Source organism: Megascapheus bottae, chromosome X (genome assembly GCF_031878675.1).
Source record: "Megascapheus bottae isolate mThoBot1 chromosome X, mThoBot2.hap1, whole genome shotgun sequence".
Lineage (NCBI taxonomy): Eukaryota > Metazoa > Chordata > Mammalia > Rodentia > Geomyidae > Megascapheus > Megascapheus bottae.
This window is the reverse complement of record NC_143547.1, coordinates 26,274,647-26,301,277: the sequence shown is the minus strand read 5'-3', so window position 1 is coordinate 26,301,277 and position 26,631 is coordinate 26,274,647. Positions and strand designations below refer to the sequence as shown.

General features: G+C 43.1%; 1 protein-coding gene and 1 pseudogene across 2 annotated transcripts in view; one reads left to right on the top strand and one right to left on the bottom strand.

Annotated features, from left to right (window-relative positions):
- Efhc2 (EF-hand domain containing 2) overlaps positions 1-26,631 on the top strand; it is a 175,551-nt gene that overhangs the window by 30,944 nt on the left and 117,976 nt on the right. The gene's annotated exons all lie outside the window — the stretch shown is intronic.
- LOC150040624 (3'-5' RNA nuclease TATDN2 pseudogene) lies at positions 12,731-24,315 on the bottom strand (annotated as a pseudogene). Its single transcript, XR_016533776.1, has 2 exons — positions 24,144-24,315; positions 12,731-19,696 (listed from the first exon to the last, which is right to left on the bottom strand). The product of XR_016533776.1 is annotated as a 3'-5' RNA nuclease TATDN2 pseudogene (transcript).

Here is a 26,631-nt window from a genome sequence, read left to right as displayed (position 1 = left end):
GGATTTTTTTCTGGGGCAATTTGGAAGCCTTTATCTTTTAACAGTTGGAGACATTTATTAAAAAGGCAATCTAAATGCTGAGTGTCTGGGCTTCCTATAATGATATCATCCATATATACATAGAAAAGTGAGCCTGTCTCCTCGTTAAGAGGGGATAAGACTCTAGACATATAGTCCTGACATATAGGAGGACTATTGGCCATACCTTGAGGTCGTACTGTCCATTCAAAACGCAAATCAGGGCCTTTATAATTTAATGAAGGAAGGGAGAAGGCAAACTTCTCAGTATCTTCTGGGTGGAGAGGAATAGAGAAAAAACAGTCTTTGATGTCTATGACTATAAGATATTGGTCATTAGGAATGGCAGGTATCCAGGGCACCCCCTTTGGGGGGGGGGTCCCGAAAGGTTCCATCGTCTCATTTATTTTTCTCAAATCTTGGAGTAGTCTCCACTTGCCATTAGGCATTTTAATCACAAATACTGGGGAATTCCAAGGGCTTAGAGAGTGTTGGAGATGTCCCAACTAGACTTGTTGGTCAACCAAATGATGAAGTTGCTTTATTTTTGGTGAGGTAGTGGCCACTGCTCCACCCAGACAGGGGGACCACATATTTTTGGTGTCCCCAGAGGAGCAATGGCCCTTAGGATTGGGGGTGAGGCCAAGAGCAGGAAAGCAGTTGATCCCTTCTGATTATCTCAAATGTAGGGTGGTCCCTATAATTTCTTTGACTCTCAAGAGAGTATTGCCGATACTCCTCATCATCCAGGGGATTATCATAAAAGGCTTTACTGTCAGTGGTAATAAATGCCTCCGCTTCCCCTAATACATCTTGGCCCAGCAAATTGGCGGTTAAGCATGAGGCCACTAGGGGGCGAACTTCTCCTGTGTTGCCATCAGGATCCTCCCAGGTTACCCAATCAGCCATCTGCTGCAATCCTGTCTGTCCTCCAACCCACAACAGAGGTGGGCCGGCAACCAGCTTCCACTGAGCGGGAATTTCCTCTATTCTAAGCACTGTCCAATCCGCACCCGTATCAATGAGGCACTTGAAGGGCTTTCCCCCTATAGTAAGCACCATCTTAGGCCTAACCCCAGACATGAGAGGCACCATCCAATGCGCAAGCGCTGGAGTTTTCCCCTTATTTAACGGGGATGGGGTACGCCCTTCTTGGAGTTTAAAGGCCTACCCTGAATATCAGTTTTGGATCTGCAGTCTTTAGCCCAGTGAAATCCTTTTCTGCACTTAGGACAGGGGGTGCGAGGCATGCTGGAGTCTTGTGATTTACTGGGTGGAAGCGGGCGTGGTGGCTTATTGGGACAGTCTTTCTTAAAGTGTCCCTCTTGACCGCACCCAAAACAAGTATGCCCTCTACCAGAGAGTGCCAGCCTGAGGGCACAAGCAAGGGCAGCCATATCATCTCTGCGGGAGGCCTGCAGTACAGCTGCCATCTTCTGTGCCTGATGGGAATGAGTATCTAGGTCCTGGGTGGCCACAATCCACCTCTCCATAGATCTGCTTTTTAATTTTATTTTTTTCCATGTATTTTTATTGTAATTAATAAAAGGGTTACATTACATTCTCCAGATGGAAGGTGCATTACTTCACATACATTGATACCCTTTCTCATGTCTTGGTCCCCATTTCCCTCCCCCCACCCCTACCTTCATCTCGTTTTCCCCCTTTTATATCCAATTTCAAATAACCAAATACGCATATATCCAATATATCAGATAACAAAGTGAGATACTGTAACAATATTAGATAACCAAGCTACAGCAAAAGAGATGAGAGATAATATAGTACATTAAGGACAACAATCACTCATGTGGCTTTTGTTTCTATATCCTAGAGGTCCTTTCATTTAGCGTCATACTATATGGCCTTTTGTATCTACGTTTTGCTCTATTGCAAATCTCTGCTAGGAGAGCCCAAGGTTTCTACTGATTAGGACAAATGAGGGAAACCATTGAGACTATGTTCCTTTGAGTCTGGCTTACTTCACTTAATATGATTTTTTTCTAAGTCTTTCCATTTCCTAACAAATGGGGCCGAGCCATTCTTTCTGACAGTAGCATAGAATTCTGTTATGTACAAATACCACATCTTGTTGATCCACTCATCAACTGAGAGACATCTGGGTTAGTTCCATATCTTTGCTGTGCTAAATAGTGCTGCAATGAACATCATTGTGCTACTGGATTTAGTATGTCCTTGTTTCTGGATGATTGGACAAATGCCAAGTAGTGGAATTGCTGGGTCATAGTGGGAGCTCTATGTTTAGTCTTTTGAGGAACTGCCATACTGCTTTCCATCATGGTTGAATGAGTTTGCACCAACAGTGGAGTAGTGATCCCTCCTGGCCACATCCCCTCCAGCATCTGTTGTTATTAGTTTTCTTGATCCTGGCCATTCTAACTGGAGTGAGGTGGAATTTTAGAGTTGTTTTGATTTGCATTTCTTTTATGACCAGAGATGTTGAGCATTTCTTCATGTGTCTATAGGCCATTTTTGTTTCTTCTTCAGAGAAGACTCTAAGTCTTTGGCCCATCTTTTAATGGGATGTTTTTTTCCTTTGGAGATTAGTTTTGGAGTGATTCAATTTTTTGAGCTGTTGATATATTTCAGATATGAGGCCTTTGTCCATTGTATGGTGAGTGAAGATCTTCTCCCATTCTGTAGGCTTCCTAATTAATTTACTAGCTATGTCCTTTGCCATACAAAAGCTCTGCAGTTTAATGCAGTCCCATTTATCCAGCCTTTCTCTGATTTGTTGTGATTCTTGCTCCTTATTAAGAAAGTTTCCCTCTTATAAAGTTTTCAGTGTGTCAGCTTTTACCTCCAGCTCTTTGATCCATTTGGAGTTAAGTCTAGTGCAGGGTGACAAAGAAGGATCCAACTTTAGTTTTCTGCAGGTGCTTAACCAGTTCTGCCAGTACAACTTGTTGAAGAGGCTATCTTTCTTCCATTGTATTTTTTTGGCTCTCTTGTCAAAGATTAGGTGGCCATAGGTATGTGGTTTAATATCTGGGTCCTCAGTTCTAGTCCATTGGTCTTCAGGCCTGTTCTTGTGCCAGTACCAAGCTGTTTTGATTATTATAGCTCTGTAATAGAGTCTAAAGTTTGGTATTGAAATTCCTCCTGCGCTGTTCTTTCTGCTAAGAAGTGTTTTTGCTATACGGGGTCTTTTATTATTCCATATGAAATTTTGGATTGCCTCTTCTATTTCTTTAAAGAATGACATTGGGATATTGATGGGTATTGCATTGAAATTGTAGATAGCCCTTGGCAAGATTGTCATTTTCATGATGTTGATTCTTCCAATCCAGGAGCATGGGAGGTTTTTCCAATTTCTCAGTTCTGCTTTAATTTCCTTTTGCAGGGTTTTAAAGTTTTCATCAAAAAGGTCTTTTACATTCTTAGTTAAGCTAATTCCTAGGTACTTTATTTTCTTTGAGGCTATTGCTACAGGAGTTGCTTTCCTGATTGTTGCCTCATTCCTCTCACTGTTGGCGTAGAGGAAGGCAGTTGATTTTTGAGGGTTAATTTTGTACCCTGCTACCTTTCCAAAGTTTTGAATCAGCTCAAGGAGCTTGGGAGTGGAGTCTATAGAGTTCTTTAAATACAGAATCATGTCATCTGCAAAGAGGGAGAGTTTCACTTCCTCGTTCCCTATTTGGATCCCCTTTATGCTTGCGTCTTGCCTTATTGCACTGGTAGGAATTCTACTACTATGTTAAAGAGGAGTGGAGAGAGTGGGCATCCTTGCCTCCTTCCTGATTTTAGAGGAAATGGATTTAGCTTTTCGCCATTAAGTGTAATACTAGCTGTGGGTTTGTCATACACAGCCTTTATTATACTGAGGAATGTTCCATGGATTCCTAGTTTCTCCAGAGCTTTTAGCATAAAGGGGTGTTGGATCTTGTCAAATGCCTTTTATGCATCTATTGAGATAATCATGTGATTTTTGTCCTTACTCCTGTTGATGTGTTGAATTATATTAATTGATTTGCATATGTTGAACCAGCTTTCCCTCCCTGTGCTGAATCCTGTCTGATCATAGTGTATAATTTTTTTGATGAGTTGTTGGCCAGTATTTTGTTGAGAAGTTTTGCATCAATATTCATCAAGGAAATGGGTCTATAATTCTCTTTCTTTGATGGATCTCTGTCTGGTTTGGGGATGAGGGTTATACAGGCTTCGTAGAATGAGTTTGGCAAAGAGCCTTTGTTTTCAATTTCGTTGAAGAGCTTGAGGAGTATTGGTGTGAGCTCTGTTTTGAAGACTTCATAGAATTCAGCTGTGAATCCATCTGGCCCTGGGCTTTTCTTAGGTGGAAGTTCTCTTATTGCCATTTCTATTTCAGTGCTTGAAATAGGCCTGTTTATTTGGTTTAGGTCTTCTTGGTTCAGTGTGGGTATGTTAATAATGGCTAAAAATTCATCCATTTCTTCTAGATTCTCAAATTTTTTGGCATAAAAGTTTGAAAAGTATTCCCTCATGATCCTCTGAATTTTGGTAATTTCTGGCGTGATATTACCATTCTCATCTGTGATTTTGTTTATTTCGGTATTCTCCCTTCTTTTTTTGGTAAGATTTGCTAAGGGCAACTCCTTGTTTTGTTGATTTTTTCTATAGATGTTTGGACTCCAATTCATTTAATTCTGCTTTGATTGTAATAATTTGGTTTGTTCTGCTGAGGATTAGAGTTGGTTTGTTTCTCTTTTTCCAGGCGTTTAAGGTGACATGTTAAATTGTTGGTTTGAGATTTTTCCAATTGGTTATTGTAGGCACTCAGAGCTATAAATTTTCCTCTGAATTCTGCCTTTGCTGTGTCCCAAAGGAGCTGGTATTTTGTGTGCTCCTTTTTGTTAAATTTCATAAACTATTGGATTTTTGTTCTGATCTTTTCAATGACCCATTGGTGATTCAACAATGTGTTGTTCAATCTCCATGAGTTATAGGGTTTCCGTTGGTGGAGATGGGTGTTCAGTTCTAATTTGATCCCTTGTGGTCTGAGAGTGTGCAGGGAATAATTTCAGTGTTTCTGAATCTGCCCAGGTTTGTTTTATGCCCTAAAATGTGATTTATTTTGGAAAATGTTCCATGTGCTGCTGAAAAAAAATATATATTGTGTTGTTGCTGGGTGAAATAATCTGCATATACCTGTTAGATCTAGTTGGTCTATATAGTTGTTCAATTTTAGGTTTTCTCTGTTGAATTTTTGTCTTGTTGATCTGTCCATAGGTGAGAGTGGTGTATTAAAGTCACCAACAATCATTGTGTTTTGATCTATGTATGGTTTCAAAGAATGTAAAATTTGCTTAATGAAATTTGGTGCTCCAGGATTAGGTGTGTAGATATTTAGGATGGTTATGTCCTCCTAGAAGAGATATCCCTTTATTAGTATGTAGTAACCTTCTTTGTCTTTTCTCACTAATTTTAGTTTGAAGTCTATTGTATCTGATATGATGATGGCAACTCCAGCCTGTTTATGGGGGCCATCAGCTTGATAAGTTTTGTTTCAACCTCTCACTTTCAAAAGATGATTGTGGTTTTGGGCAAGATGTGTCTCTTGAAGATAGCAGAATGATGGATCTTGCTTTTTGATCCAACTAGACAGTCTATGCCATTTAATTGGAGAGTTAAGTCCACTGATATTGAGAGTTAGGTTTGAGAAATATTTATTAGTTCCTACCATTTTTAAAAGCTTTCATTAGGGCCTGTGTCTTGACAGTTCTTGTGGTACTTAGATGGTATGATATTTAGGTGTCTTTTCTTTCTCTGTATTACATTTGTGTTGGTTTTCTATTCGTGTAGAACATCTTTGAGAATTTTCTGTAATGTTGGTTTGGTTGCTATATAATGTTGCAGCTTTTCCCTGAAATGGAATGTTTTTATTGTTCCCTCAGTTATGAATGAGAGCTTAGCTGGGTACAGTATTCTTGGTTGGTAGTTATTTGACTTAAGGGCATGACATGTATGCTTCCAATCTCTTCTTGCTTGAATGCTTTTTAATCCTGAGCAAGCCATTTTGTGCTCATTGTTCATACCCTCCCAAACCATCATCTTTACAAACTGGTCCCTAAGCTCACCAGGGGGGAACATTTTTTTATGCTCCCCTCAACTCTATCAATAAAACTGGACAGGTCCTCTCCTGGTCTTTGGTTAATTCCTGCTATTGGAGACTCAGAGGGACCTTCCTCAAGTTTTCTCCAGGCTGGTAGGCCCAGAGCTGCAATCTGATCCTGATAGGGAGGGGTATGGCTGCCTGCTGGAACCCCATTGAGTATTGATCAGAGAACCCTGTAAGCATCCCCAAATAATGGGGATTACAGGTTGGGCATGCTGGTTCCTCTCAGCCTGTTGGCAGCATTCTTCCTTATACAGGGCACACCACTTAATAAAAAGGGGGCCTGGAAGAACTGCTTTGGCCAGAGCCATCCAATCAGCCGCAGTACATGGTCGATGAGCAAGGCCCTGGAAGATTGTTTCCGTCCAAGGAGCATTAGGGCCATCTTCTAAGGCAGTCTTTTTGAGTTCCTTAAGGTCACCAGGCTCCCATGGATACCAGGCTGCAGGATGGTTACCGCCTGGGTTTACATTAACAGGGAATAGCTGGCAGGACTCCCAACCAGATGGTGGGTGGAGTCCTGGTACCGTGGGGTTTGGGAAGCTAGCAGGGCAGCCCAGGCCCAGACTCTTATGCAAAACTGCTGAGGCCTCAGGGTCTGGGTATGATGGGGGTGGAGCAGAGGGTGGTGTCTTATGGAGCTCTTTCACATCTCCCTGAGAGGAGTCTGGCCTTTCTGTAGACAATGAGAGATTAGGATCTCTGCAGGGAGTAAGGGAGGCATCAGGCCTCTCTTTGTTAACTGTGCCTCTGGGGGATTTGGACATCTCCTTGGAGGGCCAAGGAGGAAAACAAATCTTCAGAGCTGACAAGACTGGATAAACTCCTAGTGGAGGAATCTTGCCTTGATTAATCTGGGCTTTTCTGATTAGATGCTCAATTTTGTCCCAAGTATTCCAGTCATACATGTTGCTAGCTGGCAGCCATGGGGCGATTTTAACTAAAGTATCCCAAGCTTTAGCTGTCTGTGCAGCTAAAATCTCTAACCCTCAACTCTTAAGGAAGATCTTAGGAGAATCAAGGGAAGGATCATTCTTAGAAAAAGCCTTTTCTATATTTTATGGCAGTATACTTACCCACAGTCCTCTTGGCTCATCGGCGGTGAGTTCTTGAGCACGTAGAGCCCTCACATAGGCCGCAAAGTTTCCTCACATGGGGCACCAGCTGTTGCTACTGTGGAGCAACACGAGTATGGGGAGGGACACCTAGGGCCAGCCTGAAGTTCCCCGGACCCGAGCAAGATGGTAAGTATCAATGACACAGCCCCCCCCCAATTACCGGGGAAGAAAAAACACTGAGTCAGGAGCTGTGCCAACCATGAAAGCCCAGCAGATCTCTCTTTTATTGTGTCAGACAATTAGTTATATACTGTTGGGGAAAGAAAAGGTGGGAAGTGGGAAGCTACCCAATAGGAAGAGGGCCACCATTCTATCACTAAGGGTCCGGGGCAAACTTTTAAGTACTGGGCGGGACCATTGCAGGAAAGCTCGCGAGACCTGAGAGCTGCGCTGCTGCGGGGACTCAGTAGAATCACATACACAGAGGTGCCTTAAGAGAGGTATGCAAGGAGCACGAGGAATGCCTGGCCAAAGCCCTTTAATGGCAGCTGAGCCAGGATGATGATCAGGCCTCAGAGATGAAGGTCAGACTCCAACACTCATGTATGGCCAATTCATATAATCCACCATGGAAGAATTTCTGGCTATTTGTATGTAATTTTTAGTGTTCTTCAGTGATATCTATTTGTTTTAAAACATGTTACACTTTTCAAGTACTTCTCTTTTCTAACCTCCTCAGAGGTTAAAATTGTCTTTGAGCTTACTTTTATCATGCTATTCTATTTAAATTCCTGTTAGGATTAGGACATTCATCATTTTGTTTAGTGTACTATTAATCCTTTTCTTAAAGAGGTTATCCAGGGTTATATGACACTTTCATAAACCTTTTCTCAGTGGTATAAATAATTGAGGGAGCAAGACTGTTCATTCTAGAACAATAGGAATGGGAAGATGACTGGCAAGGCGATGCCTCCCACATTATTTAAAAGTACACAGAAATGCTTTTATCTTGTTCCTTTTTCCCCCAATATTGTTCCATTTCCTTGTATTTTGTCCCATTTCTCTCAACCTCCTTGTCTTTTCCTCATCCATCTTTGTTCTCCTCTCTCAGGCTTTGGAGTTGCTGAGTTTGCTTCTTAAGAGAATATTAGCACTACCACCACCACCATCATCAATAGACCAGTGTCTTTCCCTTTCCTTTCTGCCCTAGGGCTGGACCCAGTGTGCATAAATCTCCCTAAATGAAAGTGTCTGAAATTAACTTCATGTATCATGGATGGAGGTCCTTTGGGAACATAACCCTCCTATAACACCTCCCTAAAGTGAGGCTATTGGATATAGTTGAGAAGAGCAAGGATTTTCAGTCAGCTAGAGTAGGGTTGAAAACAATCAAAATTTGGCACTCATTCCCTATTTTATATTAGCCATGTTTTGGGGTTTTTTTTGCCAGTCCTGGGCTTGAGCTCAGGGCCTGAATACTGTCCTTGGACTTTCTCAAGGCTAGAGCTCTACCACTTGAGCCTCATGGACTTTTCTGCTTGGGCTGGAATCAAACTGAGCTCATCAGATCTCATCTTCCTGAGTAGCTAGGGAGCCAGGAGTGCCTGGCTGTAACCAGCAATTCTATGTTTAAAAACTCTATTTCCTTTATAACTTATACTGTATTTTCTCCCCTGCATGACTTAAAAAACAAAATCTGAAGCCAGGCACTGAGTTGACTGAGACCTGAGGATTATAGTTCAAAGCTTTGTGAGACTATTGTATTTAACGAGCAAGCAAAATTGCTGGAAGTGGAGATGTGGCTGAATATAAAAGCTAAAGGACAGTGGCCCAGGTCCTGAGTTCAAGCCCTAGTGTACTGCCTGTGCACACATGTGCATGTGTATACATATACACAAATCCTATTATACAGTGGTTTTTGAACCTTCTCTTTTCTTGAACCTCCTATTTTTTTTTCTTTTCTTTTTTTATTGTAGTTAGTAAAAGGGTTACATGATATTTGCCAGGAAGAAAGTGCGTTAATTCACATACATTGATACCCTTTCACATGTCTTGGTACCCATTACCCTCCCCCCCACACCCCCCACCCATCTTGGTTTTCCCCCCTTCCCTATCAAATTTCAAATAACCAAATACAAATAAATTCAATATATCAGATAACAAAGTGAGATACTGTAACAATATGAGATAACCAAAGGACAGCAAAGGAGATGAGAGACAACATAGTACATTAAGGACAACAATCATTCGTTATATGGCTTTTGTTTCAATATCCTGGAGAGAACCTCCTATTTTCTTATTCATATCTGATGTTTCTTAAATTGTCTTGTTCAGTAGACTATGTGAAAAAATATATTTTCCCCCAGTTTTAGGGCTTGCACTCAGGGCCTGAGCACTGTCCTTGGGCTTTCTCTAGACTAGAGCTATACCACTTGAGTCACAGTACCACTTCTGGCCTTTTCTATGTACGTGGTTCCAAGGAATCAAACTCAGGTCTTTGTGCATGCCAGGAAAGCACTCAACCACTTGGTCAAATGCCCAACCCAATAGTCTTAGTTTAGATATGATTTTGACAGTATTTTTTAAAGCTTCCAGCTTTGCATCCTACACTGATTTATATATTATTCAGTATTTTTATACATTTCATTTTCTCTCCAAAGCTCTGCTACATATATATGTGTATATATAAAGATATATTTTTCTTCTTTTTCTTCTTAATCCTTTAAATAGTGCTGCAGTATCTTGTGGTTAGCAAGTATGATTTTCTAATTTTTGCTGAAAGGTTAACCAGCAAATGAAAGGTTTGAGTGGTTTGTATCAGCTGACTAGTGATAAAGCTTTACAATAATATTCTAGCCACTCCCTTTCCTCTTTTATATTTTATAAAGTATTTTGAAGCAGTAGTAAAAATAATTTCATGAATTATTATGAATGTTGCTCATATATATGCATTTCACCTTAAACCTAAATTTAACCATGAAAGCAAGATAAATTTTAAATTGATTCCAAACTGTAATGTTTTTGTAATACAAAAATTCTTTGGAAATTAACCTATAATTTGTCATAATAATAATCATTTATTCAATTTATTGCCACTTAGTTCAACAAGATAAATGAGTCAGGTTTTTATAGCTTTTATTTTTTTCTTAAAATAATATATGCCTGTTTAAATACAGTATCCATAGGAACATAAATTTATCAAAATACGAAGTAAGGACAAATGAAATTTGGAGAGTATGATTTGAGCATTGGTATTTAGATGTATTCCCACCTCCTGAATTCAAATGACTGAAATTTTAACATATTAAAATGGTGTTGTAGGCCAGGGTAGCATTTCCTCCTCATGCTGAAAACCTGGAAGAAATTCCACTCTCTGCAGTGCAGATAAATTTACCAAAGCCAACGTGAAGCTTCACTTTCTGAGAAAGTGAATTGAATGATGTTAAGACAATACGTAGGGAATTGGATGTATTTGTGTGTGCAAGCATGTGTGCACATGCTTGCTTGTACTAGGGCTTGAACTCAGGGCCTGGCACTGTTCCTCAGGGATTTTTTTTCACTTAAGGCTGCTACCATTTGAGCAACAGCTCCACTTTCAGCTATATTTTTTTTCTGGTTGACTGAAGATGAGTTTCTCAGATTTGTCTGTTCAGGTGGCTTTGAACTATGAGCTCCAGAGCTCAGCCTCCTGAACTGCTAGGATTACAGGAAGAGAGCCACTGAAGCCTGGATTGCAGGGCCTTTTAATTGACTTACTTTCCTGTTGATGGATTGTCACTCAGAGGCTCAGAAATAGGTCAGAGGCTCAGAAATAGGTCAAAGTATACCCTGCATGGGGGGAAGCTTTTTCTGTGGCACACAAGCAATGACACAGAGGTGGGACTGGCCATTCTGTTCCTGGAGTGGAGGGAAAGTCAATTTATAAATGTTTATGTGGGAAATTTTAAAGTGTACCTGCTTGGGACTATCCATGTCTGCTGATATCTCATTCTTACCAGGCTCATATATGAATTTCTGTCATCCAGTTTTCCACTGGGAAGAGGGATCTAAGAACATTGGGATGGATGGTAAGGGATTAAAGAAGAAAGGAACTTTTGGGGGAGAATCATCCTTGGATAGAGTGGTCTTCTTTCAAAAGTGAACAAAGTAATCTATTGTAAGATTTCTGAAGAGATCCTGAAACATAAATGGAGAATGTAAATGTTCAAGAGGCAAAGAAAGAAAACTTATTTAAGTATGTTTTGGTAGGAAATGAGTATTTTTAATAACGGTGTGCTTTGTATTTTCTGTTGAGTACGAAGTGTTTAATATTAAGTAAACAGTGAAAGAACATCCCTGTGATGTGAGAGCTGGAAAGAGTAAACAGAGTACGAATAAATTTTAAAAAATGCTAAATGACAGAGCGTGTTCAATAAGGAATGTGAGAAAACAAAAAAAGCATTATAAAGCATGAATGAGATGGGAAAGCGAAAGCTCAAAAAAAATCCCAAAATGTAGAAAAAAGGCATGTGTAAGAGACATAATGGAAGATAAGACATACAGAGTACTCACATGGAAAAAATTCCTAAAATATTAGTGGTTATATTAAAACCAAATTGGTCAGGTGCCAGAGCTCACGCAGACAGTCCTAGCTACCCAGGAGGCTGAGATGTGAGAAACATTTTGAAGCCAGCCCAGGCAGTAAAGTGTGTGGGACTCTTAATCTCCAATTAACAAAAAAGCTGGAAATGGAACAGTTGCTCAAGTGGTAGAACAACAAGATCAAAAAGAGCAAAAATATCAGGGACAGTGCCCAGGCCCTGAGTTCAAGGCCCAGGACACACACACACACACACACACACACACAGCAAACACACTGAGCATGCAAACAACACAGAATTTCTAAAGCATAGAAAGGCATTGGTCTGCAAATCAAATACTGTGTAGACAGGAGATTCCAAGTAGGCCAATAATTAGCTATACTTGTGCAAATTTTATAATTTCAAGAATGAAACAAAGAAAAAATATCCTAATTGGGACAGGGCAGGGGATGGGAAATGGGGACAAAAACATGAGAAGGGGTATCAATGTGTGGGAAGTAATGCACCTATTATCTGGTGAATGTAACTGTAACTCCTCTATATATTATTGACAATAAAAATGAAAAAAGAAAAAATATCCTGATAGAAAAAGTAGTTAACGTCCTCCAAAAGAAAACCTCTGTTAAAAACTACAAGACAGTGAAGCCAAGTACAGAGTTTTTAAGGGAAAATATTTGTGACCTAGAAATTCCAGTCACCAATCATATTATTCATTAGTGAAAGCAGGAGAAAAATGACCTCAGTTGTGTAATTTACCATAAAATAAATTGTGCTCCCATATACTCTAGTGAACGAAAAAATAAAATTGAACAGTTCACATGGGAAAATAATGAAACAGAAGGATTAATGGTAAGCAGAGAAATAAAAATAATAAGATGAAATACAAATTTAAAAAACACAATACAAACATTTTAAAGTATTTATTCCAAGATAAAAGCTTGAACACTAATAAAGGGACTCCAAATACAAGACAGGGACAATAAAAAAGCATATTAATTTTCATTATTCAGATTACAGACTTGATATTTTGGGTGGGGACAGGTAAAAAAGCAAATTAATTTTCATTATTCTGGTTACAGATTTAATATTTTGACTATTGTGTTTGTGTGTATGCTGGTTCTGGGGCTTTTAGTGCATGGGTAATATTCCTATGCTTTTTTGCTCAAAGTTAGCACTCTACTACTTGTGTCACAGGTCCACTTCCAGCTTTTCTTGTGTACATGGTAACCGAGGAATTGAACCCATAGCTTCGTGCATGCTAGGTGAGTACTCTACCACTAGGCTAAACTCCTGGCCATTAAAAAAAATGTGATGTTTAATTGGAGGTAAGAGGCTCCAGAATTTTCCTGACTGGACTTTGAATTGCAATTCTCACATCTCAGCCTACTGAGTTGTTAGGATTACAGGAGTGAGCCACCAGCTCAACATCTTTAAATGTTTAAATTTATAAACTATCAATTAAGAGGAAAAATTGCCAATCTTTTTCACATATTATCTTTAGTACCTAAAATGCATAAAAAGCGTAATTTTGAACTATTCAAAAAAAATGGGCATAAGGCCAGGTGCCGGTAGCTCATGCTTGTAATCCTAGCTACTCAGGAAGCTGAGATCCGAGGATGGTAGTTCAAAACCATCCCAGGCACAAAACGTCTGTGAGCCTCTTACCTCCAATTAACCACTAGAAAACAAAGGTGGCATGCTATGGCTGAAGTGGTAGAATGCTAGCCTTGAGTTGAAGAGCTCAAGGACAACGCCCAGGCCCAGAGATCAAGCCCCATGACCAACAAGAAAAAAAATGAATATAACCAAAAATACACCATTACATTAATATCTTATAGATTACATGGTGAGATGTGGCGAAGCATATAAATCTTAAGTATGAATGTGAATATTTTTGTAATTTCAAAAACCTGAGTTAATTAAGACTACATGCAATTTAATATAGCTACTACAGTCAGTCATATTAAGAACATCACCAACAGTAGGCTCTATAGAGGCAATAAAATTGGGACATACTTTCACATATACAGTACATTACAATTTATAGAAATTATCAAAAATATTCTTATGTATACACCGGAATTAAAATTAGGGCTTAGGACATTAGATAAAGCACAATGATGCTGATTTCATGATATACAAAAATTTTGTCTAATTTTATAAATCAATATGAAGAACAGATTAAGAAACACCAGTAGTCTAAGATATCATTGTTCAAAACAAAATAAAAATTCTATCTTGTTTTCAGAAGAAAACAAAAATACACTAATCTATTTAAAATTATAAATTTAGTGGAAATAAATTGCATAGCTTGTTCATTGTGGTTTCTACTGTAATATTTGGAAAAATTGAATATCATAATATTCACAGAATATACTACTAGAATTGGCCAATAATTATGGAAATATTGGAGAACCATTCCAAATGTGGTAGGACTATGGGCTGTTGTCCCTCCTGCTTTTGTACAGTTTTAGGAGTCTCCAAAATTCTACAGTAAACAGTTATGAATTCTCAGTTTAGCTATCAATGAAGAATACAAAATCAAAAGCCTTCTTTTAAAACAGTTGTCAATTTGCTACATTTGAGCCCTACAGGTAAAAATAGTTGCTATTTTATGTGTGTGTGTGTGTGTCAGTGTCAATGCTAGGGATGGAACTCAGGATCTCCTCCATGCTAATGTCACACAACTACTTTCCCACTGAGCTATATACCTTCTAGCACTGCCTTTCTAAAATTTAAGTGAAGCAAAGTATTAATGAGCTCCAAATGATTGCTAGGGTTCAGGAAGCCTGTTAATGGTCCTGAGAGGTCCCATGAATCTGATTAAGTGAAAAAATGGCTTAGTGACCACTAGTTGCAAATTCAGTTTCTAGACCAATAGCTGCCTTCACAGTTCTCTGATACCTCTAGAACAACCAAGTAGACACACCACACGAAGTGCTATATGAACAGATAAATACGGAATTAATAATAATTCTTTAAGGCTCAATGGGATAGCTATCACTTATATAGCAAACTATTTACAAGGTCCCTCCAATCTCACACATTCAAATCACTAGGGTTCTTATTGTTAACATGAATAAGGGAAGTATTCTTTACTTATTCATGGTTTCTGATTTAGGCTACTCAATATAGGATTATATTGCTCACACCCATTTCTAAAGAAATAAAATTGAATAATGAAGTGCTCTTGTGTATGTTAGAAACTTTACAAGTATGTAACACACACATTTGCCATAAAAATGTGTGGAGAGAAGAGTAGGTGAGGCAAGTATTTATCTCAATAGAAAAGGTTGTTTTACTAAAAGGAAACAGAAAAGAAAAGATACTGGAATATAAAGTGAGTAGAGAGATATGTACAAAAAGCAATAAGGCACTTGAAATCAAGTGTGCCTAACTGAAGCATTTTCCAAGCTGGTATTTTCAGGGGAAATGGAATTTCAGTTGTATCTTATACTAATAATGAAGAAACAACCATCTCTGAGTACTTACGGTACCCATGAAATCCAAAGGACATGTCAAATACTGAAGCTACCAAAAAAAAAGCTGGTAGCTGGTGGCTTATACCTGTAAATCTAGCTCTTTAGGAGGCTGAGATCTAGAGGTTTAAAGCCATCCCCTACAGAAAATTTGACAAAGTTCAAAACCCAGTAAACAGCCCCCCAGCTTCCCAGTAAAGGTACAGTCCTGAATTTATATCCTCAGTACAAAAAACAAAGGTCCCAAGTATCTATCTATCTATTACCTACCTATCACCTATCTAATCTATAATATTGCTTATCTCTAGCAACTTTGTCTTATCTATAGCATTTTGGTTTATATCTCTAACAACTTTATCTAATCTTATCTATTAATCTATAGCATTTTTGCCTATCAATTTTGTCCTATCCTAATCTCTATCTAATCTATAACATTTTGTCTTCTATCTCTATCAACTTTGTCTTAATGTATTCTCTATCAACTTTCATCCCTGAAGCCCTACTCTGTATAATCCTTTGGAAGCTCACCTCAATAATCTCATGGGTTAAGAAGCATACTATATAATGTATAAAATCCTTAGTTCAATGACATACTGTCATTAATCTTCCAAGTGTTAATAAAGTCAGTTGTTATTTATATATGCAACCATTTAGAAATCTTTGGTTACTGCTTGCTCTTGTTCCAGGTACCACACTAATTAGCACTGAGGAGTAAGTGGTGAATAAGGCTGACAATGAAAGGAACAAATGTTATTGCATTGTACTGGTCTATCAAAAGCTCCAAAATTCCAAAAGTATTGGAAATTTAGTGGCTGAGTCAGCCTTATTTGGCTCTCACCACTCATCCTTCTATACACCTCCACAGCTCCCTTAACTTGCCATGACTACTTATTTTCACTAAATTCTTTTTTTAGATAAACCTTTTTATCTTTAAACCTGTTTCAAATTGAGCAGATAATACAGTTATGATTTTAATAAGCTAACTAAATAACATCAAAATTCCTATAATGTACATTGTCTGGAACAAACTAACTCATTAAAAAATTCAGTATTACTTAAAAAAATGAAGAAAATGTTTTCAGCAACTATTTAGAAATACAGAATGCAAAGTCAGAATTCTTTATCAACTAGCATTTTGGGCTAGAAGGGAAAAACATTAGTAACAGCAAAAACAGTTCTTAGCCCTCTTCTCTTTCCTGCTGTATTTCACCTAACAAGCTGGAAGCAAAAGTCTTAACAGATTTTGTAGAGATGTTGTTGGAGTTCCAATGGACTGTCAATGCAAAACTGATCTGAGACACAGGAACAGTTGAAATGAAGTCTATCGTAAGTTTTAGGTTAGTGGTTTCCCTGTTCTGGAAAACTTTGTGTCCTTTCTGCTTTAAACATTGTAGAGATGAGTAGTATTCTCACGCAAAGTAGACAAAACCCGGGAAAGCGGCTGCTCTTTGATTCTGGCAATCTCTTGCACTGTGTGCATCGCAAAGCCTGGGTGGGAATACTGGCAAAGGCTTCTAGGTACCCAGCGAGGGAGGAAATATGGAGCATCGGTTTCAACGACAATTCTCTCCAGTGGGATTTTCTTCACAGCATCTCGGGCCTGCCAGGCAGAAGAGTAGGTCAGGACTGCTGTGAAGCCCACAGACATGTTGGGAAAGTACTGTAGCAGGGGCTCAATGACTGGATAGGTGCCAGTGAAGCAATGCCTGTGGATTTTATAGTCAAAAGGCACAAGTCTTTTCATGATGTTCAGAAGATCTTCATCAGCATCTCGACAGTGGATCACCAAGGGCATCTTGAGAGACACTGCCAGTTGCAGCTGCCTCTCAAATACCCGGAATTGCTCTGGGACAGGCGTGGTGCACTTGTAGGAGTAATCTAAACCCATTTCCCCAAATGCCACAGCCTTGGGGTGCCGTAAGGCATACAAGACCCTTCTTTCTTGATAATCATTGTAGTAACGTGCAAAGTGAGGGTGACAGCCAAAGGCCCCCCAAACCAGATCTTCTTTCAGCATTTCTTCCCACAGGCCATCTCTTAGGCTCCGAGGATCACAGAAATCAGTGATGCAACCCTGAAATTCTTCGGGGAAGGAGCTGCTATAAAGTTTTCTGAACATTGTGAAGTTTCCATTGAAGGACAACTTGGAATATAGCATGTCCAAATGACAGTGGGTATCAATGAAACCTAGCTTTGGCTGCCAGTTGCTCACTGACTGGAAGCCAGATGTATATGATGCAAGAGGATATCGCACCAGTTCTTCTTGATAGGTTTTCTTTGCTGCATTTGCTTCCGAATATTTGGAGACAGAAAATGAACGAACATCCTGAGATTCGCCTCCTGTATAGTACTGATATTTATTGCGGAAGCTCTGGCTTCCTCTCCCAGTCGGGAATCTGGTAGTGGTACTGCTGTTGTTTGAGACACCTCGAGAAAACCTGGTACTGCCAGTCCAAGAGCTGGTGTAGTCATTCCAAGGACCATAGTACATATTAGATTTGTGTGTGCTATGATCACTCTTGATGGATGTGGGCTGTGAAACTTCTGGGAAATCTATTGAAAATGGGTCATTCTGAGAGCCTCTGATTGTTGAGATCTTACATCTATCAGACCAGTCATTTGAAGAGGCAGGCTTTCCCTGTACTTGCTGGGAGTTACTGTCACCTGGAAATTGAAAGGATGGGAGGCTTTTTTCATGAATCTTTTCATCAGAAAGTTGATCTTCAGTGATTTTCTTACTAGATTTTATAAACATATTCTCACTGAAGTTGCCCAGCTTTGGTGCTGATACTTTATTTTTTTGAGAAATAGAGGAGATGGACCAGGCTGATTTCTCTACCATGCTTGACTTTGCAGTAGTAGCAGACTCCTCTCTCTTTGGTGCTGGCTTTCTCATGATGCCCTCAACATCCTTCTGGTAAATTATAGAAGATCTTTGATCTTGAAATCTATTGCTCCCTTTCTGGAAACTGTTTGGTTCTTTATTTTGACGCTCAGACTTAGCTACAACTTCAGAGTAGCTGGCAGCAACTGTAGAAGACCCTTGGTTTGGAACTCTGCCCCTCATTTTCTGGAAATTGTCTGGCTCCTCGAGCTTAGTTGGGCTCTCAGGCTTAGCTGCCAATTGAGAGTACTGGGAACTAAACTTATAGTCTTGAAATCTGACCTTGGTTTTATGGAACCTGTGTGGTTCCTCGGTCTTATTCTGACCTTCAGTTGTAGATGGAAACTCAGAGTGTTGGTCAGAGAACCAATTATCTTGAAATCTGCCCCTTCTGTTCTGGAACCTTTTCTTATTTTGACTGTCAGTCTCGGCTGAAACTTCAGGATAAGGAGCAGCATTACTGAAAGACTCTTCCTCCTCACATCTGTCACCCCAGTTCTTGGACTTGTTTGGTTCTTCATCTCTTCTTTGACTGTCAGTCTTAGCTACAACTACAGAGTAAGGAACATAACTAGTGGAAGCCTGTTGATCTTGAATTCTGTCTGTACTTTTCTGGGTCATGTTCGAAACTTCAGTCATACTTTTCCCCTCAGTGTTAGATTCAAATTCAGAATACTGGGTGGTAGAAACCCCAGGGTCTTGAATTATGGCCTGTGTCTTCTGGACCAGGTTTGACTTCTCCATCTTATCTTGACCCTCAGGCTGGGGTATAGATGCAGAGTAAGGACCAGTATTGGTGGAAGACCATTGGTCTTCAACTGTGCCCACACTTTTCTGGGATTGGTTTGCATCTCCCACGTTATCTCGACCATCAATCTCAGCTGCAGATGCAGAGTAAGGGCCAGTGTTGGTGGAAGACTGTTGGTCTTCAACTGTGCCCACACTTTTCTGGGATTGGTTTGGATCTCCCACGTTATCTTGATCATCAATCTCAGCTGCAGATGCAGAGTAAGGGCTAGTATTGGTGGAAGACCGTTGGTCTCCAACTGTGCCCACACTTTTCTGGGATTGGTTTGGATCTTCCACGTTATCTTGATCATCAGTCTCAGCTGCAGATGCAAAGTAAGGGCCAGTGTTGGTGGAAGACTGTTGGTCTCCAACTGTGCCCATACTTTTCTGGGATTGGTTTGGATCTCCCATGTTATCTTGATCATCAATCTCAGCTGCAGATGCAGAGTAAGGGCCAGTATTGGTGGAAGACCGTTGGTCTCGAACTGTGCCCATACTTTTCTGGGATTGGTTTGGATTTCCCATCTTATCTTGATCATCAATCTCAGCTGCAGATGCAGAGTAGGGGCCAGTATTGGTGGAAGACCGTTGGTCTTGAACTGTGCCAATACTTTTCTGAGATTGATTTGGGTTTTCCAGATTATCTTGATCAATCTCAGCTGCGGATGCAGAGTAAGGGCCAGTGTTGGTGGAAGACCGTTGGTCTTGAACTGTGCCCATACTTTTCTGGAATTGATTTGGATCCTCCATCTTATTTTGACCCTCAATCTCAGCTGTAAATGCACAATAAAGTACAGTATTAGTGGAAGATTGTTCGTCTTGAACTATGCCCATATTTGGGGAACTTGTTTGTATCTCATCTAATTTTTTTTTAGTATTAATACTGAAGTACATTCCTAAACCTCAGATAAGTTTTTAAAAATTAGTAAGTAGTTTAATGAATGCGTTTTTTTTCTTTGTAGAGAATAGGGATTCAACTCTGGGCTTGGGCACTGTCCCTGAGCTCTTCAGCTCAAGGCTAGTGCTCTGTCACTTTGAGCCACAGCTCCACTTCTGGTTTTCTGGTGGTTAAAAGAAAAAGAAAAAAGTATTTTTGGGCAGGTGGATAGGGGGCACTTCCATGGCTTAATAACCCTCAGGAAAAAGGAAAACCTCTGGGTGCAGTCTACAAAGTCCTCATGGGATTTCAGGTCTTTAGTGCCTGACCCCACCCTACCCTACTACAGGACACCCCTACTGCTTTCCAAAACTTATCACTGACTCCCCTACTCCCATCAGGCACACAAGGCCAGCCACTGCCAGGTTTGTTAGGAGCTTTAACCTAAGGATGGTATTTTAGGTCCTTAATGTCTGACCATGACTACTGGACACCCCTGTGGCCTTCCAAACCACTTCACTGATTCCCCTTTCCCTGACCTCCCCCACCCCAGGGAGCCTGTGCAGATGGCTCCCATCATGTTTGTGGGTGGGCTCCTTCTTAATGTCAGTCTCCACTGTCTGACTCCCCACTACAGGACACCCCCTTACCTTTGAAACTGCTTCACTAAGTCCCTTCTGCCCACCTCTTTCCCAATGCTGCCAGCTGCCATGCGTGTAAGAAGCTCTTTTCTAACCATGTTCTTTTAGGTCCTTAGTGCCAGACTCCTCGCTACAGGGCACCCCTGCAGCCTCCAAAACTACTACACTGACTCCCTTTCCCCCACCTTAGGCAGCTGACTGTGACTGCTGCTGCAGCCACCACCAAGGGGTTCTTATTCTTACCTAATCGTGAGTTTTTAGGTCTTTAGGGCCCAACTTCCCACTATAAGACTCCTCTGCAGCCTTCCAAGTCCCCGTTTGTTAACTCCCCCCCCCACCACCTGGCTTCCCTCTCCCCTCATGCAGCTGCCACTTGCAGCCACCACCATCATTTTTGTGAGGGGTTCTTACCTAAGGGTGGGCATTTAGGTCCTAAGTGCCTAACTCCCTACTGCAGCGCATCCCTGTAGCTTTCCAGGCCATCCCTGCCAGTTGGTCCCTCCCAACACCATGTTTGCTTGCAAGAGGCTATTACTTAACGGTGGGCTTTTACATCTTTAGTGCCTGATTCTCCACTACAAGACACCCTTACAGCCTTGAAACTTACTCCTCCAAGTCCCCTCCCCTCTCCCACCTTCTTCCTTAGACACCTGACGGCATCCACCACTATGCTCCTAAGGTGCTCTTTCTTAACGGTGGGCTTTCAGGTCATTTGCAAGCGAATCCCCACTACTAGACACCCTAGTGGCCTTCAAAACTGCTCCACCCACACCCCTCCCCCACCAGGCCTCCCATCCCCATCTCAGGCAACTGGCACCGCCCGTCACCTTGTTCTTTCCTAACTATGGGCTTTTAAATCCTTTGCGTCCGAATTCCCACTACATGACACTCCTTCGGCTTTTGAAAGTTCTTTGCCCACTCCCCTCTCCACCCAGCCGCCTGTCCCCCACCGCCCACTTCAGGCAACTTGCACCGCCCGCTGCCATGTACGTCAGGCATTCTTTCCTAATCATGGGCTTTTAAAGGTCTTTAGTACCCAAATCCCCACTACAAGATGTCTTGTGTCCTTTGAAACCACATTCCCCACTCCCCCCACCCCCTCAGTCTCTTCCTCATCTCCTGCCGCCATGTTTGTGAGCATCTCTATCTTAACGGTGTACTTTTAAGATCTTTAGCACCTAACTCCCTACTACAGGACACCCTTGCGGTCTTTCACTTTGCTTCGCTAACGCCCCTCCCCCACCTCCCGCCTCCACAGCTAGCCCTGCCACCATGTTCCTCAGGCGCTCTTTTCTTACTGTGGGCTCTTAGATCTTTAGCACAGCACCCAATTCCCCACTACAGGACACCTCTACGGCCCTTCAAGCTCTTTTGGGCCACCCCCCTTCGCCGACCACCCCAAACTCTTTGCCCCTCCCCCATATCAGGCAGCTTGCACGGCCCGCCGGCCATGTTCGTGAGGGACTTGTAAATCGTTAAGTGTTTCAAACCTCACTACAGGACATCTTTGCAGCCTTCCAAGCTAGTTGGCGCCCTTCTCTCCCCCACCTTAAGCAGTTCGTGCTGCCTGCCACCATGTTTGTCAGGTACTATGTAACAAGGCTTGTAGGTCTTTGGTGTTGGAAACCCTTGCAGCATTCCAAGCCACTATGTAGCCTTTGCAACCCTACCCTTGCCTCAGGAAGCTGCTGCCGCCTGCCGCCATGTTTGCGAGCATCTCTTAATGGCGGGTTTTTAGGACTTTAGTGCCCGACTGTCAACTACAGGACAATTTTGCGGTCTTCCAAGCTGTTTCACCCACACCTGTCCCCCACCTCAGGTAGCAGATGCCGCACGCCGCCACGGTCCCAAGGGCTTTTAGTGCCCGACACCCCATAAGACACCTCAGAATCCTTCACAACCGCCATGTCCTTTCCCCTCCCCCACCTCAGGCAGCGGACGCCACACGCCGCCATGTTCCCAAGGGCTTTTGGTGCCCGACACCCCATAAGACACCTCGGAATCCTTCACAACCGCTTTGTCCTTTCCCCTCCCCCACCTCAGGCAGCAGACGCCGCATGCAGCCATGTTCCTGAGGCCTTTTAGTGCCCGACACCCCATAAGACACCTCGGTAGCCTTCACAACCGCCATGTCCTTTCCCCTCCCCCACCTCAGGCAGTGGACGCCGCACACCGCCATGTTCCCAAGGGCTTCTGGTGCCCGACACCCCATAAGACACCTCGGAATCCTTCACAACCGCCATGTCCTTTCCCCTCCCCCACCTCAGGCAGTGGACGCCGCACGCCGCCATGTTCCCAAGGGCTTCTAGTGCCCGACACCCCATAAGACACCTCAGAATCCTTCACAACCGCCATATCCTTTCCCCTCCCCCACCTCAGGCAGCGGACGCCGCACGCCGCCATGTTCCCAAGGGCTTCTGGAGCCCGACACCCCATAAGACACCTCGGAATCCTTCACAACCGCCATGTCCTTTCCCGTCCCCCACTTCAGGCAGCGGACGCCGCACGCCGCCATGTTCCCAAGGGCTTCTGGTGCCCGACACCCCATAAGACACCTCGGAATCCTTCACAACCGCCATATCCTTTCCCCTCCCCCACCTCAGGCAGCGGACGCCACACGCCGCCATGTTCCCAAGGGCTTCTGGTGCCCGACACCCCATAAGACACCTCGGTAGCCTTCACAACCGCCATGTCTTTTCCCCTCCCACACCTCAGGCAGTGGACGCCGCACGCCGCCATGTTCCTGAGGCCTTTTAGTGCCCGACACCCCATAAGACACCTCGGAATCCTTCACAACCGCCATGTCCTTTCCCCTCCCCCACCTCAGGCAGCAGACGCCGCACACCGCCATGTTCCCAAGGGCTTTTGGTGCCCGACACCACATAAGACACCTCAGAATCCTTCACAACCGCCATGTCCTTTCCCCTCCCCCACCTCAGGCAGCGGACGCCGCATGCAGCCATGTTCCCAAGGGCTTCTGGTGCCCGACACCCCATAATAAGACACCTCGGTAGCCTTCACAACCGCTTTGCCCACTCCCCTACCCCCTTCCTCCCCTCAGGCAGCGGACGCCGCACGCCTCCATGTTCCCGGTGGGCTTTTAGTGCCCGACACCCCATAAGACGACACCTCTATAGCCTTTACAACCGCCTCACTAACGCTCCTTTGCCACCCAGCCTACCCCGTAAGGCATTTGGCTTTGGCAGCCACCATCATATTCTCGAGGTGCTCTTAACTAAGGGTGGGTTTTTAGGTGCTTAGTGCCCAAGTCCCCACTGTAAGACATTTGTGCAGCCTTCAAAACCACTTCGCCCATTCCCCTCCCCCCACCTCCCACCTCAGGCAGCTGAAGCCACTCGCCCGCCATCTTCCTGAGGAGCTCTTTCTTAATGGTGGGCTTGTAGACCCTTCCCACTCCCCATTCCCACTACAGGGCAACCCTGTACCCTTCCAAGCCCCTTACCCCCTCCCGTTCCCCAGTAGGCCTCTCCTCCCCCACTTCCCACCTCAGGCAGCAGGTGCGGCCTGCCCCCATGTTTGCATGGGGCTTTTCCTTAACTGTGGGTTTGTAGAGCTTTAGTGCCCAATCTCTCACTACAGGACACCTTTACGGCCTTTGTACTGCTTAGCTTACTCTCCTCTCCCCACTGCCCACCTCAGCAGGTGCCGGCTGCCGCTGCCATACTCACGAGGGGAACTCACCTAAGGGCCAATCCTGTGCTGCTGGAAGTTGACCAGTTCCGACACTTTCAGAACCTTTTCAACTGCTGGTCATCCCTTTAAGCGTTGTAGAGATACCAGACTCTTTCCAAGTGGGATTCCGAAGAGCTCTGGAGAACGCACAGAGCTCACGGACCTCCGACACCTGCAATGGCGTCTGGCTCCGGAAGCTCACTTCCCACAATACCAAGCACTTCCCACAATGCCTTGCTTTCTTGCTGTTCCACCCACGAGCTTCCTCAGGGTCATAGCAAAGTACTTCCGGGACACCAAAAATGGACGTTGAGAAGCCGGATGTTAAGGAAGGCTGGGCAAAGATGCGCTCGACGCAAAGGTGCAGGTAGCTGCTTGGCTTCGGAGGCTGAGATAAGGCTGCTCAGCCCCAGAGAGTGGGCCTGTAGCTCAAGTAGTATATCACTGACCTTGAGCAAAAAGAACGCAAAAGAAAAACAGACAAAAAATGCTCAAAGTCAGTGTCCAGGCCCTGAGTTCAAGCCTTGGGATCGGCACACATATAGAAAAATTGGCATTTGGGATACCAAAGACAACCATCAACTGCTTTAGATGTCACATATAGTTTCTAGATCAAGATAGTTGTTCTTATGGAAAGCAAGACGATGGGACTGAGAAAATCAGCCAGCCCAGCCCCCATCCTTTCACTAAACTAGAACAGCCTGCCTCTCAGGGCACATCCTTCTAAGGCCCCTCCCCACTGCCGTCCATTGCATCACTTCCGTCTTTTTCGTTGTTCAGCCTGGCGGAGGCATTCACGTGTGCCGCGGCCATTGTAGCCACCATTTTATATGTCTATGTCCCACATTGTGTGCACGCTCATGCCTGCGACTCCCCCCTTCCCTTGCCATTGTACTCTTGTACCCTCATTGACAAGCACTGTCATGGCTTCTAATCTATCCTATAATATACATACTTTACGTACTCATACATACAGATTTCTTTAAAAAATGTAGACAGGATGCATTTTTGCTAAATACATTCAAGGAAGTACTCATTGCATTTTAAAGTATGCATACATTTAAAAGCATTATTTTGATATCTAACCATTTTTGGTCCTGTGCTCTTTTTACTTAGCTTTATTGAATATCTAAAGTGCTTTCCTTAATGCTGCATATTTTCTTTTTAAATTTTTTTATTGTAAAGGTGATGGACAGAGGGGTTACAGTTAGATGAGTCAAGACATGGGCCGTATATTTTCTTATTGCCCCATAGTTCTCCCACACCTGCTTGCATCCTTTACACTGCCTGTGCCCCCCCTACCCCGTCTTTCCTGGTCCGTCATGCCCGCACATCCCCCATCCTACAGGGCCCAATCCTACAGGGTCCACATGTCCCATTGGGGTGGCCTCCCTGCCCTGCCTCACCCCTAGTCCCAAGGGGTCCCTCCCACCCGCATGTCCCTCAGTCTAACATGATCCTTCCCACCCTCATGTCTCCCCACCCCACAGGGGGCTTCCATATCCTGTCCACCCCCTGTCTCATGGGGTCCCTTCTGCCCACACATTCCCCCATGGGGGGGCTTCCCTGCCACATGTGATCTCCCAGTCCCACGGGGTTGCTCCTGACCACATGTCTCCCCCCCAACCCACATGACTCCCCCATCTCATGGGGTCCTTCTTGCCTGCAAATCCTCCCATCCCGCAGGCGTTGCCCCTCCCATGCACGTTCCTCCCTCCAGTCTTGCAGGGTCCCTCCTACTTGTATATCCCCTAGTCCCACAGGGGGCTTCTTGGCCCCACATGCACCCCTCCAATCCCAGACTTCCGTTCTGTCTGTAAGCCCTCACCCCCACCCGGTCCTGCAGGGCTCACCTGTATGTACCCACTGTTCCACAGCCAACCTGCCCACACCCTGCCCACTTGTGTACCCCAGTCCTGTAGTACTTCCCCATGCACGTGTCTCCCCTACCTGCGTGCCCTCCATCCGGTGGGTTGGGGGAGCACTCCAGCCTGCTCCCAAGAAGTATATGAAATATTTCACAATATTCCAGGGATTACTTAATAGTTAAACTGTAATTTTTACCAAACGTGTATTTTTAACTCATCAGGTCCCTTCTTTATAGCTTTCCCTTTTTCTTTTTAATGAAGCTACAAACTCCGTTGTTTTTTTTCCCTCTTGCCATAGTTTAATTTGCTTTCCTGGACTCAGAAATGGAGTTCATTGCTCATGAATTGCAGTGATTTAAAATTGCCTTGAAATTGCAGGTAGCAGCAAAGGTGCTCTCCGAGGTAAAAATGCTAGTTGCTGCTCAATTTGGGAAACTGAGATAGGAAGGTCACTCAGCCCCAGGCTTTCACAACATTCAGAGGTGCGGAGCGAGAATTTGGTTTTAAAACAAACTTCGCCCTGTCATGAAGGGTACTTTCAATAGGAGAGACGAAATCAAATCTGCCTTTATTGTAAGTTTAATTTACATTTACCTGATAATTTATTAGACTGAATGCTTTATTGAATT